Source organism: Dasypus novemcinctus, unplaced genomic scaffold (assembly GCF_030445035.2).
Source record: "Dasypus novemcinctus isolate mDasNov1 unplaced genomic scaffold, mDasNov1.1.hap2 scaffold_595, whole genome shotgun sequence".
NCBI lineage: Eukaryota > Metazoa > Chordata > Mammalia > Cingulata > Dasypodidae > Dasypus > Dasypus novemcinctus.
The window spans coordinates 15,706-30,769 of NW_026688559.1; the positions used below are offsets into that span (position 1 = coordinate 15,706).

General features: G+C 51.7%; 1 non-coding gene and 1 pseudogene across 1 annotated transcript; both read right to left on the reverse strand.

Moving 5' to 3' along the window:
* On the reverse strand, positions 1-14,251 carry LOC101444956 (general transcription factor 3C polypeptide 3-like; annotated as a pseudogene).
* Positions 4,869-5,059, reverse strand: LOC131277833 (U2 spliceosomal RNA). The gene has a single exon (XR_009184883.1). It is a non-coding gene; the product is annotated as a U2 spliceosomal RNA (small nuclear RNA).
* Positions 14,252-15,064: the final 813 nt, after the last annotated feature.

The window sequence follows — 15,064 nt, forward strand, 5'->3', positions numbered from 1 at the left end:
CTAAGGGACCTGCACAGGCCCGAGTGCCTGCAGAGCTGCGCCGGGACCCGGGACAGGCCTGTCTGGGGAGGCAGGACGGGTGCCCTTGTGCCCTCGCCGCTGTGCGATGTCGTCGTGGTCCCGGTGGGTGACCCTCGCTGCAGGGGAGCCAAGAACTGTGGGGGCAGGGGAAGGGGGAGGTCGGGGAGGTCGGGGAGAGTGGCTGGACAGTTCCCAGGCAGCATCCCTTTCTCCCGGGCCCAGCTCTGAGAGGTGATGGCCCCCTAAGAGTTCATGGTCAAGGGGGATGGTGGGGGACGGAAATGTGAGAATGGATGCCATTTACAGAAGAGAGGAGGGGCCCGGAGTAGTCACTAGGGGGCCGAGAGAGCCTTAGACGGAACAGGAGGCCTAGTGATAAATCCGCCATCTCTTCTCTGGGGAAATGGATGCATTCGCCCAGGGGGACACGGCTGAGTGACCCACTGAGCAGGACAAAGGTCTGGGGTCTCTGGGCCTCCTGCCATCACCACCACTTCCGACTTAACACGCAGTGGGCCGTTAGCTGTGTGCAACGCCACCCGCCAGGGCCCACGCTTGCTCCTGCGAGTAGAGATGGGCGGGACACCAACCCTGCCCCGGGGAAGCATCGGCCAGCCCAGGACAGGACCAGGATGCCTGCCCGGGCGGCTAGAACACCGACCCTGCACACCGAAGAGGGACAAACTGTGATCGAGGAGCAAACTGGTCAGGGCTCCCACCTGGCTGTGAGCCCCTTGAGGTCCGAGACCTCGTCGTAGGTGGCTCCGAGTCCCTAGTGGGAGCATGCCACAGACACCCAGTAAGTGAGGATGCTGGACGGCACGTAAGCCAGTGGAATCGGGAAGGCCTTTGTGACATCTCGTAGGGCTTGGGGACGGCTCATCAGTTCTACAGGAGGCCAGTTTGAAGCAAAGGGGCAATTGGGGCATTGGAGTCCGAGCAAAGCACGCGGGCCAAGGGCAAGAGGTGTAAAGGTCGGGACGACGGGGGGTCGAGGGTTCTGGATTGCACCCCACCGGCCAGTCCAACAACCCGGGAGGGCAGGATCTGGGCCACGGCCTGCCCCAGAGGGCACTGGCTGCGCGTGAGCGCCTTCCTACTGTCATCGTCACCCCTGCCTCTGTTGTGGAAGCAGAGAGATTCAGCGATCGTGTGTGGAAGGCCAGGACTCAGTAACAATTTTGGGAAGAACAATTTATTAACGACCGGCTGGGCTCGGGAACATTTCTGTTCAAAACCCTGAGCCTCGAATAGGATCTTTGGTTTTCTTTTATACAGAGGACTTAGGAGTCGGGAGTCCAAAGTGGTGTGTATGTGCAGAAGGATTTTTTGGTAGTTTCTTAGACTTTCAAGTGTTTTATCTTAGTATCAGATAGGCCTTGAATTAACACATACTCTCTGGTAAGTTTGAATTAACATATGCCTCTCACACATATCTTCGACATTCCAGGTAAGCTTGAATTAACATATTTAGCTTACACATACACCCAAGGAAATTTATGAAGAAACACACAGCCCCCTCCCCCCCCAAACCTCCCATATCACCTCCGTGATCCATCCCCTCACAGACTTTTTCCGTGTCCTGGATTCAGCCAGCCGCCTCAGCTTTCCACAGGAATCCTGTCCTCCCCACCACCACCACCCTGCTCGCTCTCCCCTCCAGCGTCCCCCCCCTCCACTACCTCCCCCTCACCTCCCGCCCCCATTCCTGGTCTTGGGGAGAGAGGCTGGCTCCTCCTTACATCAAGGCACTTCAGTTTGGGAACCGTTTTCTGCAGAAACCAAGGCGGTGTCCGCTGGCAATCAGACTGACTCAGTGGACGTAGGTTGAGACGCCCAGCACTGAAAGAATGGCCACGGACGGTCCCGCTGAACCTGCACAGCGTCCAGGGAAGGCGGCTCTCCACCGCCATTTGACTCAGGAGAAACCCGCCGGGCGCTCCCTCCCCGGGCACGGGCGGGAGGGGTTCGAGCCATGCAAGTCCCTGTGGGCAGCGGGAGCCCTCACCCCTCCCTCACCCTCTAACCATCAAACAACCCCAGAAGCCAGCCTCCTTTAATTGCTCTCTGAATCCATTTTCTTTTTTTAAAATTAAAAAAATTTTTTTAATTTATTTTTTAATTTATTTCTTTCCCCTCCCCCCCGCCATTCCCCCCCTCCCCATTGTCTGCTCTCTGTGTCCATTCGCTGTGTGTTCTTCTGTGTCCGCTTCTATTCTTGTCAGCAGCACCCGGAATCCGTGTCTCATTTTTTTGTTGCGTCATCTTGCTGCACCAGCTCTCTGTGTGTGCGGCGCCACTCCTGGGCAGGCTGGACTTTTTTCGTGCTGGGCGGCTCTCCTTACGGGGCGCACTCCTTGCGCTTGGGGCTCCCCTATGCAGGGGACACCCCTGTGTGGCACGGCACTCCTTGGGCGCACCAACAGTGCGCGTGGGCCAGCTCATCACCTGGGTCAGGAGGCCCTGGGTTTGAACCCTGGACCTCCCATGTGGTAGGCAGACGCTCTAGCCATTTAGTCAAGTCCGCTTCCCTCTGAATCCATTTTCAAACCTGCTTGGCAGCCACCCTGCTCTCCCCAGAACACCTCATTACACGAGTACTAAACCTTTTCCTACCCTTCTTGGTCTGTGGGTGGTGTCATCTGTCTCCCCGTCGCAGTCACATTTTGGCTGGGGCTCTTTCCCGGTCCGGTGGTCTGGCCACGATTTACAGCGGCTACCGGACTTGCTCTCAGTCAAGTCCAATTTAGATCCAGACAGCGGTCTCCCCTAGTAGACTGGGTAGCTTCCTGTCTGTGACAAAACGGGGGTGGGGGGGTCGGGGCCAGATTTCATTCCCTCAGTCAAAACAAACTCTGTCTACTGAGTGCATGCCTCCTGCTAAACCCAAAGCCAGTCTGGGATTGTAACAAACCCATTGCTGAGGTGGATTTGCAGGAGCACATGTAACACTTTCGCTGTCAGGGAAAGTAGGTATTGCTTAAATTGAGGGGCATCTCCACTGGACACGCTCGGCGTGCTTCTGGATGCACGCTGTGCAATGGGATCACCTGTCCAGCTTTCAAGCACACCAGCCGGGGCCCTAGTCCCAAAGATTTGAATCGACTTGCGTTTAGGCCATTTGGAGGGGCTGGGGCATCAGAATGATTTCGAGGAGCTCGGGGTGAGTCTGACGTGCAGCCCAGTTTGGCAAACACTGCTGTGGATACAGGAGAAGGGGCTTTTCCTTCCCTATCAGGGGAGGTCTTTGCAGGCATGACCTGTTTGAGCGTCTTTTTTTTTAAAAAATTCACTCATTTATTTATTTTTAGTATTTGTTAACCCCTAATTTATCTTATTCTCAGACACACATCCACGTCAGTGACAAACATCCATGGAACTCATTGTGAAGAAATTCTTTACATTCCCCGATCACTTTTCACTCTGAAAGCTACCAGCCTTCCTCAACTCCTCAAAATCTATCCTGGGATCATACTGTCTGCACGGATCTATGTATACCTTTCTCCTTGGTTCAGCCACAGGAAATTTACAGAGAGCTGCAATCCCCAGGGACACAGCCAGGGCTCGGACAATATGAAATCGAAGAGGCGGGGCCTTCAGGTTTCCCCAAGGCAGGGTGGTTATTCCCCTGGAGGCCAGCCTCCTTCCTGACAGATGAAGTGGATCTGTTTGCTTCTCATTTGTTTCTGGGTGGAGGGGTCCCGTCGGGCGAGTGTAGAGCTAAGTAAAGCAACCTGATTGAAGACACTCAAGTGGGAGGCGGCATGACAGGCAAAGCTCACTTGTTCACATGTGCATCCGGATTATGCCTTTCCTCCAAAAACTGTTCGGCATGAAACTGTCTGCCTGGGCCAACTCCTCTTGCCATCCATGAGAGGGAAGAGTTCCAACCTCACAGTCACAACAGCCACATCCGGACCGTGTACGGAGGACCTCGACCCCCTCCCCTTCCGCATCCCTGACGACTCCCGGGTTTCGTTCCCAGGATTAGGATCAGGTGGAAACATAGAAATGAAGCGACGGTCAGCTACAATCGAAGAAAGGATGCTCTGCCGCATTCAGGGTAGGTCTTAGAGCTTAGAGGCCTCCGGCAGAGGGCCGCCGGCAGAAGGATCATCTTGTGGATGTTGAAATCACCGAAAGTAATGACCGAAGAAGTGTTTGGCAGAGCAAGAATAAGCCAGAAGCTCAAATCTTGAAGGAACAGATTGGAGTGGGGTCAGTAGACAGCTTTATCCTGGGAAGTCAAAGCTGCAGAGGTTTTAGGATCAATCGAGGGAGAAGGGTCTGGAAGCAGGAAGAACACCTCGTCGAGGTTAAAAGAGCCACCACCTGAGAAGGCTGCGGGCCAGGCAGCATCCTCAGGGGACGACAGCGAGGCAGCGAGCAGATGAGGAAAAGCCTTAGAGAAGAGGCAGTAAAGTATAAGGGAAATTTGGCAGGTGACCGAGCGTTTTAGGAGGTGGGGAGGGCGCTAATGGAGGAATGGAGACAGGAAGGCTGTTTATTGGGGAGGCCAGGTCTTTCCAGTGGTGGCGGGGCTAAAGAGTGTGGTGATATGAGTCCTGATGGCCGCAGCACAGGGCCGTGCCTTCTTGACCTGAAGGCCTGCCCCGGCCCGCGGAGTAGCTAAGCTTGACGCTAGATGTATGCAAGGTACTTCGGGCAGCATTTCGCGACGGAGAGTAGAGAAAAGAGAAAAGGAAACAGAAAGTGAGAGCAGTGTGAGAAAGAAGACTTGAGCTTGGAAAGATAGAGAACGAAACAAAAGCACAGAATGCTACCAGAGCAAAAGAACAAGCCAGCAAAGCCAAAAACTATCGTTAGACTCTGCATTTTTTCCCTCGAAGGGGTGCACCGTTCCTGGAGGTACTGCAATACCAGGTCGATGCGCGGAGTGGACGGAGCAAGCCCCTATTCCATCTCCCAACTCCAAAAACCCGTTTAATACATTGTCCTCGGATAGAGGACGTATCAGATATTAAACTGATAAGAACAGATACTACACTTGATCTTAGCCAAAAGGCCGAGAAGCGATGGCGAACGCAGCAGGCTGCTCGTCGCCCTCCTCCCATCACCGACATTCAACTCAGGGTGGCCGCTGTCCCGGGCAGCAGCTGCGGCCTTCTCCGCCCACTGGGAGAGACTGTGAAGAGCTTCAGACCCCAGGCTGCTGCGCTTTCCTCCGCATTCCTGGCGCATTTTCACCTCCCTCTTGGCTCCGCACGTTCTCGAGAGGAAGGGCCTCGTTTGCATGCCCCGCCCCGGGGGCGGGGCCACCTCGGGCCACCTCGGGGCCACCTCGGGGGCCACCGCGGCCTGCCGCCGCTCTCCAGCGCGCCCTCGCGGCAGCGCGCGCTCCGCGGGAAGCCGGCCTGGGCGCCGGGCACCACCCCGCCCGCCCCGCGCGGAAGCAAGGGCCGACGGAGGTTGGGTGGCAGGAGCGGCGCTGTGGAAAGGACGCGTGGGCGGAGAGAGGCCCGACTTTCCCGACGCCAGCCACCCGGTCCCCCGCCCTCCCGTATCCCGTGTCCCGGAGAGGACAGACGCCCCGCGGGGCCCGGACCTCGGCGGAGACGGGCTTCCCTCGGCGGCGGGGCCGCGGCGGGTCTCGCTCGCACCCGCCTCCGCGGCTTCTGTCGCTGGGGCGTCCCCAGCTCGCCGGCCGCCGTCCACCGCTGGCGTCGGGTCTCGGCGCTTCTCTTGGGAAACCCGCGGTGAGCGCGACCGGGAGACGCGCACGCGCAGCCTTGCCCCGGGTCGGGTCCGCGGACCCGGCGAAAAGCCGGCCTGGGTCACACTCCCTGCCCGGAGACTGTCAGTGGCTGCGTGCCAGGCCCTGCGTTGACTTCTCCGCGTGCTTTACACCAGGGCATCGGCACAGCCCGGCAGGTTTGAAACCGTCCTCGTCCCTCTCCCACGCGTGTCTTCCGTGACGCGGGAGATCGCCCAGAGGCGCGCGGTCGGGAGGGAGCCGAGGCGGGACGTGGAGCCGGGCGGCCGCCGCGAGCCGCCGCACCTGACCCCGCCCCCCAGGCCCCGGCCTCCCTCACCCAGCCGCAGCGGCGGGGCTCGGCCTGGCGGGTCCACCGGAGGGGAGCCCTGACAGCAGCCATTCGACCGACCCTGGGCGCCGCGGAGGGCGCGGGACGAGGGGTGGCCGCGTCGGACAGACACAGGTTTGCTGGGGTCCACGCGAAGGCCAGCGGGAGGCCCGGGACGCCAGGGTTTGGGTAAAGGCGGATCACTCCTGCGGTCAGGTCCCGGCGCTGCCGCGCGCTGCCCTCTCAGGGCCTCAGCTGCTCCTCTCTGCAGCGGGGGAGAGGACCACCTTCCTTCCGTGTGGTCTCGGGGCAGCTTGAGGTGAGCCCGACTGTGGAGACGTTACCATCGTCGAAGTAAAATACAGTACCGGAAGTGGACTTGGCCCAATGGATAGGGCGTCTGCATACCACATGGAAGGTCCGTGGTTCAAACCCCCCCCCTCCTTGACCCGTGTGGAGCTGGCCCATGCGCGGTGCTGATGTGAGCAAGGAGTGCTGTGCCACACAGGAGTGTCCGCCACGTAGGGGAGCCCCACGCGCAAGGACTGTGCCCCTTAAGGAGAGCTGCCCACGTGAAAACAGCACAGCCTGCTCAGGAGTGGTGCTGCACACACAGAGAGCTGATGCAGCTAGGCGACACAACAAAAAGAAACACAGATTCCTGGTGCGGCCGACAAGAATCCAAGAGAACACAGAAGAACACACACAGTGAATGGACACAGAGAGCAGACAAGGGGGTGGGGTGGGGGGATAAAAATAAATAAATAAATAAATAAATAATAAAAGCATGGCCAATCTAGTGGGTAAGGTATCCATATAACCATACCTTTTGCCTTTTGAAAAGAAGAGTAGATCGATGAAGCAATAAATTCAATTCCTGCAGCACAGCCTTTGCATCCTGTGCTAAAGTATCTGGATCATACATTGGTTCTAGAGCTTCCAGAGCATTCTCAGGTCAACCCAGCTGCTGCTGAAGGGTGGAAAGTGAAATTCTTGCATCCAGATGGAGGGGTGGGCCCACATCGACCACTTTGCCAGAGCTTTCTGCAGCACTGCTCCATATAAGCTGAGGCCTTTAAACATTCTGCTTGTCGAAGCCAAACTGCAAGGTGGTACCTTTCAGAGCAGACTAGTGTGAAATCATATTCACCAACATCCAGAAAAGCTTCAGCAAAATCTAGATATAGGTCTCCTATATCATCAGGATTCTGTTCCACCAGCGTAGTCAAGAGAGGATTAAGTGGTTCAAGGATGTGGTTGAGATGTACAAGACAGACCAACAGTTTCACTGTGATACCTACTGGAGCGCCATCAGGTATAGTGCAGGTAACTTTCTCACCAGCTTTCTTCTCTACATGTGTCTTCTTTTGTATTTTTTTGAACCAGCTCCAAAACTTTGTCATACTGTTTGTGAGACACGTAGAGTTCAGCTGCTACGCTAACATCTTCCATAGAGACTAGGCCTCTGTGTTTTGAGAAAGCTTCTTCAATAATGCTAATAGCTGAATTAACATCATTGGATTCATAGTAACTCTTTGCCATATCTCTTAGCCAATTGCATAAAACGTTCTCCATCAGACAGAGACCAAAGTTTTAAAATATGCCTATAACCGTCTGTATTACTCAGCCAAAGGGGTGCGGATGCAAAATGCCAGAATTTGGTTGGTTTTTATAAAGGGTATTTATTTGGGGTAGGAGCTTACAGATATCAGGCCATAAAGCATAAGTTACTTCCGTCAACAAAGTCAATTTCACGTGTTGGAGCAAGATGGCTGCCGACACATGCGAGGGTTCAGGCTTCCTGGGTTCCTCTCTTCCCAGGGCTTGCTTCCTTCCAGGCTTAGGTTTCCTCGCTTCCCGGGCCTCCAGCTCAAGGCTTCATCATCAAACTCCATCATCAAAACTCCAACATCAAAAACCCTCTACTCTGTCCTTTGCCATGTCTTTTATCTGTGAGTCCCCACCTACCAAGGGGTGGGGACTCAATGCCCTACTGGCACAAGAGGTTTACATAGCTACTTAATCAAGTAATGTTGGAAACTGAGGCCTAGTGGTCTTGTAAAGAGAGACGTGCTGTTTCCATGGCAACGCTTGCACCCTAAGGAATGCGGTCATTAAGAGTTCCCAGCAAACAGGATGAAGCTGATAAAGGCTGAAAAGAAAGGATGAGCAGATATGCTTTGTAGTTAGATAGAACACTTAGACTTTGTACCTTGAGATCAGATTTTTTGAGTACCTTAGATCTCGACTAATGCTAATGCTAATAGTTAACTGCATGCTTGTTCTCACGTAGACTGGGGTATATATATATATATATATATATATATATATAGAAGCCCCTCTGAAGCAATAAATTTGTCTGATGAGTCTGTGTTCTCAGACCCCCTGATCCCAGCTTTCTCTCTTTCTCTTAGTTTCATTCTCTTTTTTCTCTTTCTTTCATTCCCGATACCCTTTGGGCCCAAATCTCCAACAAATGGCACCCAACGTGGAGCGCCATTTGAATAGAGCTCTTTTAAAAATTTTTATTTATTAACTTATATTACGATCTGGGGGTATTAAAATACCCTGACATTGAACAAACAGACAAACACAAAACAATTACAACACACCAACAGAAACATACAGTTTACAATTGACTCATAATTCTTACTTTCTTACTTTTTCGGTATAGCTGTTTTTAAGTTCTCCATCAAAGTAAACCTCTGAACCCAATATAATCTATTTTTTTTTTTTAAGATTTATTTATTTTATTTAATTTCCCCCCTTCCCCTGGTTGTCTGTTCTTGGTGTCTATTTGCTGCGTCTTGTTTCTTTGTCCGCTTCTGTTGTCGTCAGCGGCACGGGAAGTGTGGGTGGCGCCATTCCTAGGCAGGCTGCTCTTTTCTTTTCACGCTGGGCGGCTTTTCCTCACGGGCGCACTCCTTGAGCGTGGGGCTCCCCCACGCAGGGGACACCCTTACGTGGCACGGCACTCCTTGCGCGCATCAGCGCTGCACATGGCCAGCTCCACATGGGTCAAGGAGGCCAGGGGTTTGAACCGCGGACCTCCCATATGGTAGACGGACGCCCTAACCACTGGGCCAAAGTCCGTTTCCCCCAATATAATCTAATATGCCCAGGGGAAAAGATCTGTTTACAAACATAATCCATTATTTCATTTTGGAATTCATCAATAATATCAAACTGCTACACCATCCATTGACATTTGATGACCTCCCATCTGTTCATAAAGGCTTGCTTGCTCCCACAGGTAATGGAAGTTCATATTTAAGGGCTTTGGTATAGCAAGAAAACATAGCCTGCTTAATATTGTCTTGTTCCAGAGACATTTCTGCCATTCTAAGCCATTCTTCTCTATCACTGGGATTTAAATGTGTAGCAGTCAACTCAAATTGCAACGATTTCTCCCTATCACCTTGGTCCTTCTAGATCATGGCAAGAGTACAGAATGCTCATAAGCCAGAGGAGCTTCCCTTATGATTTTCATGCACAGCAATATCACCTGCTCACATTCTCCTCGAGCAAAGAGAATGTTGGCTTCACCCATGAGACGTCTCAGAGCTCTGGGAAGTTTATTCTGAGGCGTTACTCTTTCATAATTTCCTTAGTTTCACGACTGAGAACCATCTCCAACACAAATATGTCACCAGCAGTGGGTTGTTCCGGTGTTTCTTCCTCCTCTTCCTCTTCTTCCTCTTCATCTGCATTCTCTCCAAGCATGGAAGCGAAAACCTTGTGCACTGACTTACTGACCCTACCTGACATTTCTCCATCACTGACATCTTTGTCCCGAGATTTGGTAGAGTCAGTTCCCAATGATAATGGAACTTCAGTCATTTGGATTTTCTTCAGCTGATAACTTTCTTTTTCCTGAAAACTTCTTCTCGTGGGTTTTTCTTTCTTTTCTACGTCTTTTGAATTCCTCAGGGGAAATTTTCCCTTCCAAATAGTCCATGAGGCCGAGGCTGTAACCTGACTTGCCTGCGGGCTCCTACCAGGCAGGCCTGGGAAGGAAGACAGAACCGTAAAAGCCACAGCGTAGTTTCTTAAAATTTGTTTTGTTTTCTCTTTGCAACTTACTTCTCTGTTAACCTTCATCTCTATAGCAGTTTGATATAATTGATGGATTCCAAAAAGAAATATTGGATTATGCTTGTAATCTGATCTGTACCTGGGCACGACTAGGTTATGATTAAGGTATTGAGTCCCCACCTAGTCCCCACCGGTTAGTGGGTGGGAACTCACAGATAAAAGGCATGGCAAAGGACAGAGTTGAGGGTTTCTGATGTTGAAGTTTTGATGTTGGAGTTTGATGCTGAAGACTTTAGCTGGAGCTCTGGGAAGTAAGCTCACAGAGGAAAGAGAAGCCAGCAACTGGAAGGAAGGAACCTTGAACCCAAGAAAAGCAAGCCGCAGAATGTAGGAAGCCAGGAAGCCCGAACCCTTGCAAACGTCGGCAGCCATCTTGCTCCAAATAGACTTTGGTGAGGGAAGTAACTGATGCTTTATGGTCTGGTATCGTAAGCTCCCACCCCAAATAAGTACCCTTTATAAAAACCAATCAGTTTCTCATATTTTGCATCAGCACCTCTTTGGCTGACTAATACAATCTCCTTACCTGAAACCTGGTTCTAATAAACCTCCTTCCTCCACCCACCTGGGTTTGCCTTCCCCTGGTGGCCCCCATCAACGCTGACATGTTATACGCTGGCATGTCTGTCACACCCCCCCCCACCGCCATCCCCTCCCCCCACAGACACACGTCGATCAATCACACTTGGACGGCTTTTTTCATTGCTCTTTGCCTAGCACTTCAGACCCCGGTAGTTCAATATTTATGACTGACTGACTGACAGAATGAATGAATGAGGATTTTGTGAGATCACACATCAAATTCCCTCCGCCAGAGCCTAGCACCTAGACTCCTCAGGCCTGTCCACTACACGACCTCTCGCCTGGGTTCCCTGTTCTTCCGCCCGTTTCATGGTCACTTAAGGATTCCCGGGGTGTTCTGATCCTCAGACAGGGGAGCCCTGTATTCCAGTTTTTGGACAGCAGGATCTCCCATTGAAGCTACTTACCTTGCTTCCTGGGTAATGCATCAACCTCTTCTGAATTTGCTTAATGTGTTTCAGTTGTCCCTTCTCCCCCCCTCCCCCCACCCCAGCCTGCCCAAATGGTTGTGCTTGGATGCAGGGGCCTGCAAGGCTCCGGCTGGCACCAGGTTGTCAGGTGAGGCCTTGTCCAGGTACTCTGGGCCTTCACTGGGGGAGGAGAACATGCCAGAATGGTTCCAGGTAACATGACCCCAAAGGAGTTGGGAACCGTGGGACAGGGACAGGGACGCCAAGAGCACACAGAGAATCTTCAAGCAGTACCTGTTTCTCCAGTCCTGCCTACTCGCCAACACAGCATGTTACCTGACCCTTGTGTTGTTTTTTTCAACAGAGGAAGTTTAGTGCATTTTGAAAACATCACAGATAGGTCATAGGAATCATCTTGTTTCCATAGCTGGACACCTCTTAGATATTACTCATCAACTGACTGAACTGTTCATTTTTCAGAGACATAGATACCATCCCCAAATTTTCTGATATCCCTGTTTTCAACTCCTGTTGTGCCTTGCTGAGTCAAAGCAGCGGTGTTAGATACAGGGTCAGTGTCAGTTCCTTCAGGAATTAACCCAACATTCTGGGCTTGGGAGAGTGCACAAACAATGCCTGGCCTCATCTAAACCCTGCAGATATAAGGATATAATTTTCACCCAAGAAATTTCCAGTTTCAACCAGAGACCCACTCTCCCAAATAATGAGGGTGCTGGGACGTGAGCGTACAAAGGCCTCGTCTATTTTTTTTTTTTTTTTAAGATTTATTTTATTTATTTCTCTCTCCCTCCCCTTGTTATCTGCTCTTTGTCCATTCACTGTGTGTTCTTCTGTGTCTGCTTGCATTATCCATTGGCACTGGGAAACTCTGTCTCTTTTTGTTGTGTCATCTTGCTGTGTCAGCTCTCTGTGTGTGCGGCACCACTCCTGGGCAGGCTGCATTATTTTCATGTGGGGCAAGTCTCCTTACGGGGCACACTCCTTGCACATGGGGCACCCCTACGTAGGGGCACCCCCTTCGTGGTAGGGTACTCCTTGCGCGCACCAGCACTGTGCATGGACCAGCTCACTACATGGCTCAGGAGGCCCTGGGGATTGAACCCTGGACCCTCCATGAGATAGATGGTCACTCTATCAGTTGATCCACGTCCACTTCCCAGACCTCGTCTTGATCATGTTCAGTAGGCAACTGAAGGTGCAAACTGCAGCTAGCTCCTTTCCATCTCCCCACCGTTTGTCAATCCGAAGCCCCTTCTTTTTCTCTCCAAGGAGGCTGAGTTCTATTGTGACGTGACAGAAGTCCTGCCGCAGGGTTCCCCTGGGGCCCTTCAGTGCTCCCTCCATATTTTCTGAACTGCTGACTAGTTGTTGAGAGTGGTCGTCATTCTTGCCACAGATGTGGAAAAGAGCCGGACTCGTGTTTTTGCCGATCTCACGGGGCGTGCGTGTACTATATCTCGATGCAGTTCTCTTGGTAGAGCTAAGAGGTGTCTCTGTTTTTATGTGGAGCACCACCTTTATTATTTTTCCACCTATTATCTTTCCTGTATAATCTTTGCCCATTTTTCCTCCAAGTGGGTGGGCGTGTTTTTATCACATTCTCGGGGACCTCATATCACAGGGAGATATGCCCTGCCTGTGATGTATTTGTAAATATTTCCCCCCAGCTTGCATTTGTCTTTTTTTTTTTTTTTTAGGAGGTCCTGGGGATTGAACCCAGGACCTCATCTTGTACATGGGAAGCAGTCACTCCACCACTTGAAGTTACATCCGCTCCCACATCTGTCTCTTGATATTTCTTTTACAACGTGCAGAAATTAAACTGATCCATTCAACTTTTTTTTCTGGTTGAAAAACTTATATTTAGCTGTTCTCAGTTTAGATGATCCCAATTTTGTTGGCAATATCCAAAGCATCATAGTCAGGACCCAGTCGAACATATGCCTTCTTCTCTCCATCAGGCCTGATCAGAAGGTGACCTTGGCCACATCAAGGTCATAGAGCTTCTTCATAGCTTGTTTAATCTGGTGTTTGTCAGCCTTGACATCCACGGTGAGCACAAGTGTGCTGTTGTCTTCAGTCTTCTTCACGGCTGACTCAGGGGTCAGGTGAACTTGATGATGGCACAGTGGTCAAGCTTGTTTCTCCTGGAGGCGCTTTTCCGAGGATATTTGGGCTCTCTCCTGAGACATAGCGTCTTAGGCCTCTGAAAGGTGGGTCACTTGCGAATCTTCTTTTTTTTGTGACTGTGGACACCTTTCAGTACTGCCTTCTTGGCTTTCAAAGCTTTTGCTTTGGCTTGGTTTTGGGAGGGGCAGGCGCTTCCTTCTTTGCTTTTGGCGCCATCTTCCTGAAAAGGTATACATTCAATTTGATCAGTGTTTTGTAAAAAAAAAAAAAGTTGACTTCTGGATTTTGATTCCTATGGTGTCAATGCGTCATCTGGGAAGAAGATGCTGAGGTAGAGTGAGGTGAGCAAGAGGCTGATTTTAGGGTAAAGATTTGAAAGATGCGAAGAGGAGGAAGCAGGATTAGGCACGGAGAGCCTCAGATAGGCATCAGATCTGACCAAGTTTTTCTTTTTTTTTTTAAAGATTATTTATTTATTTATTTCTCTCCCCTTGCCCCCCTGCCCAATTGTCTGCTCTCTGTGTCCATTCACTGTGTGCTCTTCTTTGACTGCTTCTATCCTTATCAGGGACAACGGGAATCTGTGTTAATTTTTGTTGCGTCATCTTGTTGTGTCAGTTCTGTGTGTACGGCGCCATTCCTGGGCAGGCTGCACTTTTTTCACACTGGGCATCTCTCCTTACGGGGTGCACTCCTTGCGCGTTGGGCTCCCCCTATGCAGGGGATCCCTGAGTGGCAGGGTGCTCCTTGTACCCATCAGCACTGCGCATGGGCAGGTCAAGGAGGCCCGGGGTTTGAATCACAGGCCTCCCATGTGGTAGGTGGACGCCCTATCCATTGGGCCAAGTCCGCTTCCCAGAGCTGACCAAGTTTTGACCAGTCCAAGGGAGGCCGTGTACCGAAGACTGCCTGCTCGAGGGGCTCTGGGTTGGGTGGTAGGAACCCCATCGTGCCCAGACTTGGGGTTTGCCAGGAAGTGTTTGGCCTGGGCAAAAGCCGCAGCAGAGTCTGATGGTAGGGGAGGCCAGATGCCATCAGCTGTTCACCCTCCTCAGGGCCTCGGGCACCTCGTTGGCTGCTACATGGACCCACTTCCCCAGGGTCCTGGGCCCCTGTGTTCCTGAGATGCAAGGGGTTCATGAGGTGACCTGCAGTCCCTGTTGCTGTGCTTGGTCCCAGGGCCACACTGGACCCTCATCCTCTCTGTCCTGTCCCCGACATTCTAAATCCCTTGATCTGAAACAAAGAAACATAGCTCTGAATTTCTAGAGGGTAAGTTAATTCTGTGTTATTTCAAAGACACTCTGTAGCAGTTTGACATAGTTATGAATTCCAAAAATAGATTAGGATAATAGGATTATGTTTGTAAACTGGTCTAAACCCGGGCATGATTAAGTTATGATTAGGACTTTGATTGGGCCACATCATTAGGGCATTGAGTCCCCAACCCTTGGTGGGTGGGGACTCACAGGTAAAAGGCATGGCAAAGGGCAGAGTTGAGGGGTTTTGATGTTGGAGTTTGATGCTGAAGCCTTAAGCTGGAGCCCCAGGAAGTAAGCTCACAGAGGAAACAGAAGCAAGCCCCAGGAAGAGAGGAACCCTGAACCCAGAAAGAAGCGAGACTCTAGAAGAGAGGAACCCAGGAAGCCTGAACCCTCGCAGAGGTCAGCAGCCATCTTGCTCCAACACGTGAAAATAGACGTTGGTGAGGGAAATAACTTATGCTTTATGGCCTGGTATCTGTAAAGCTCTTCCCCCAAA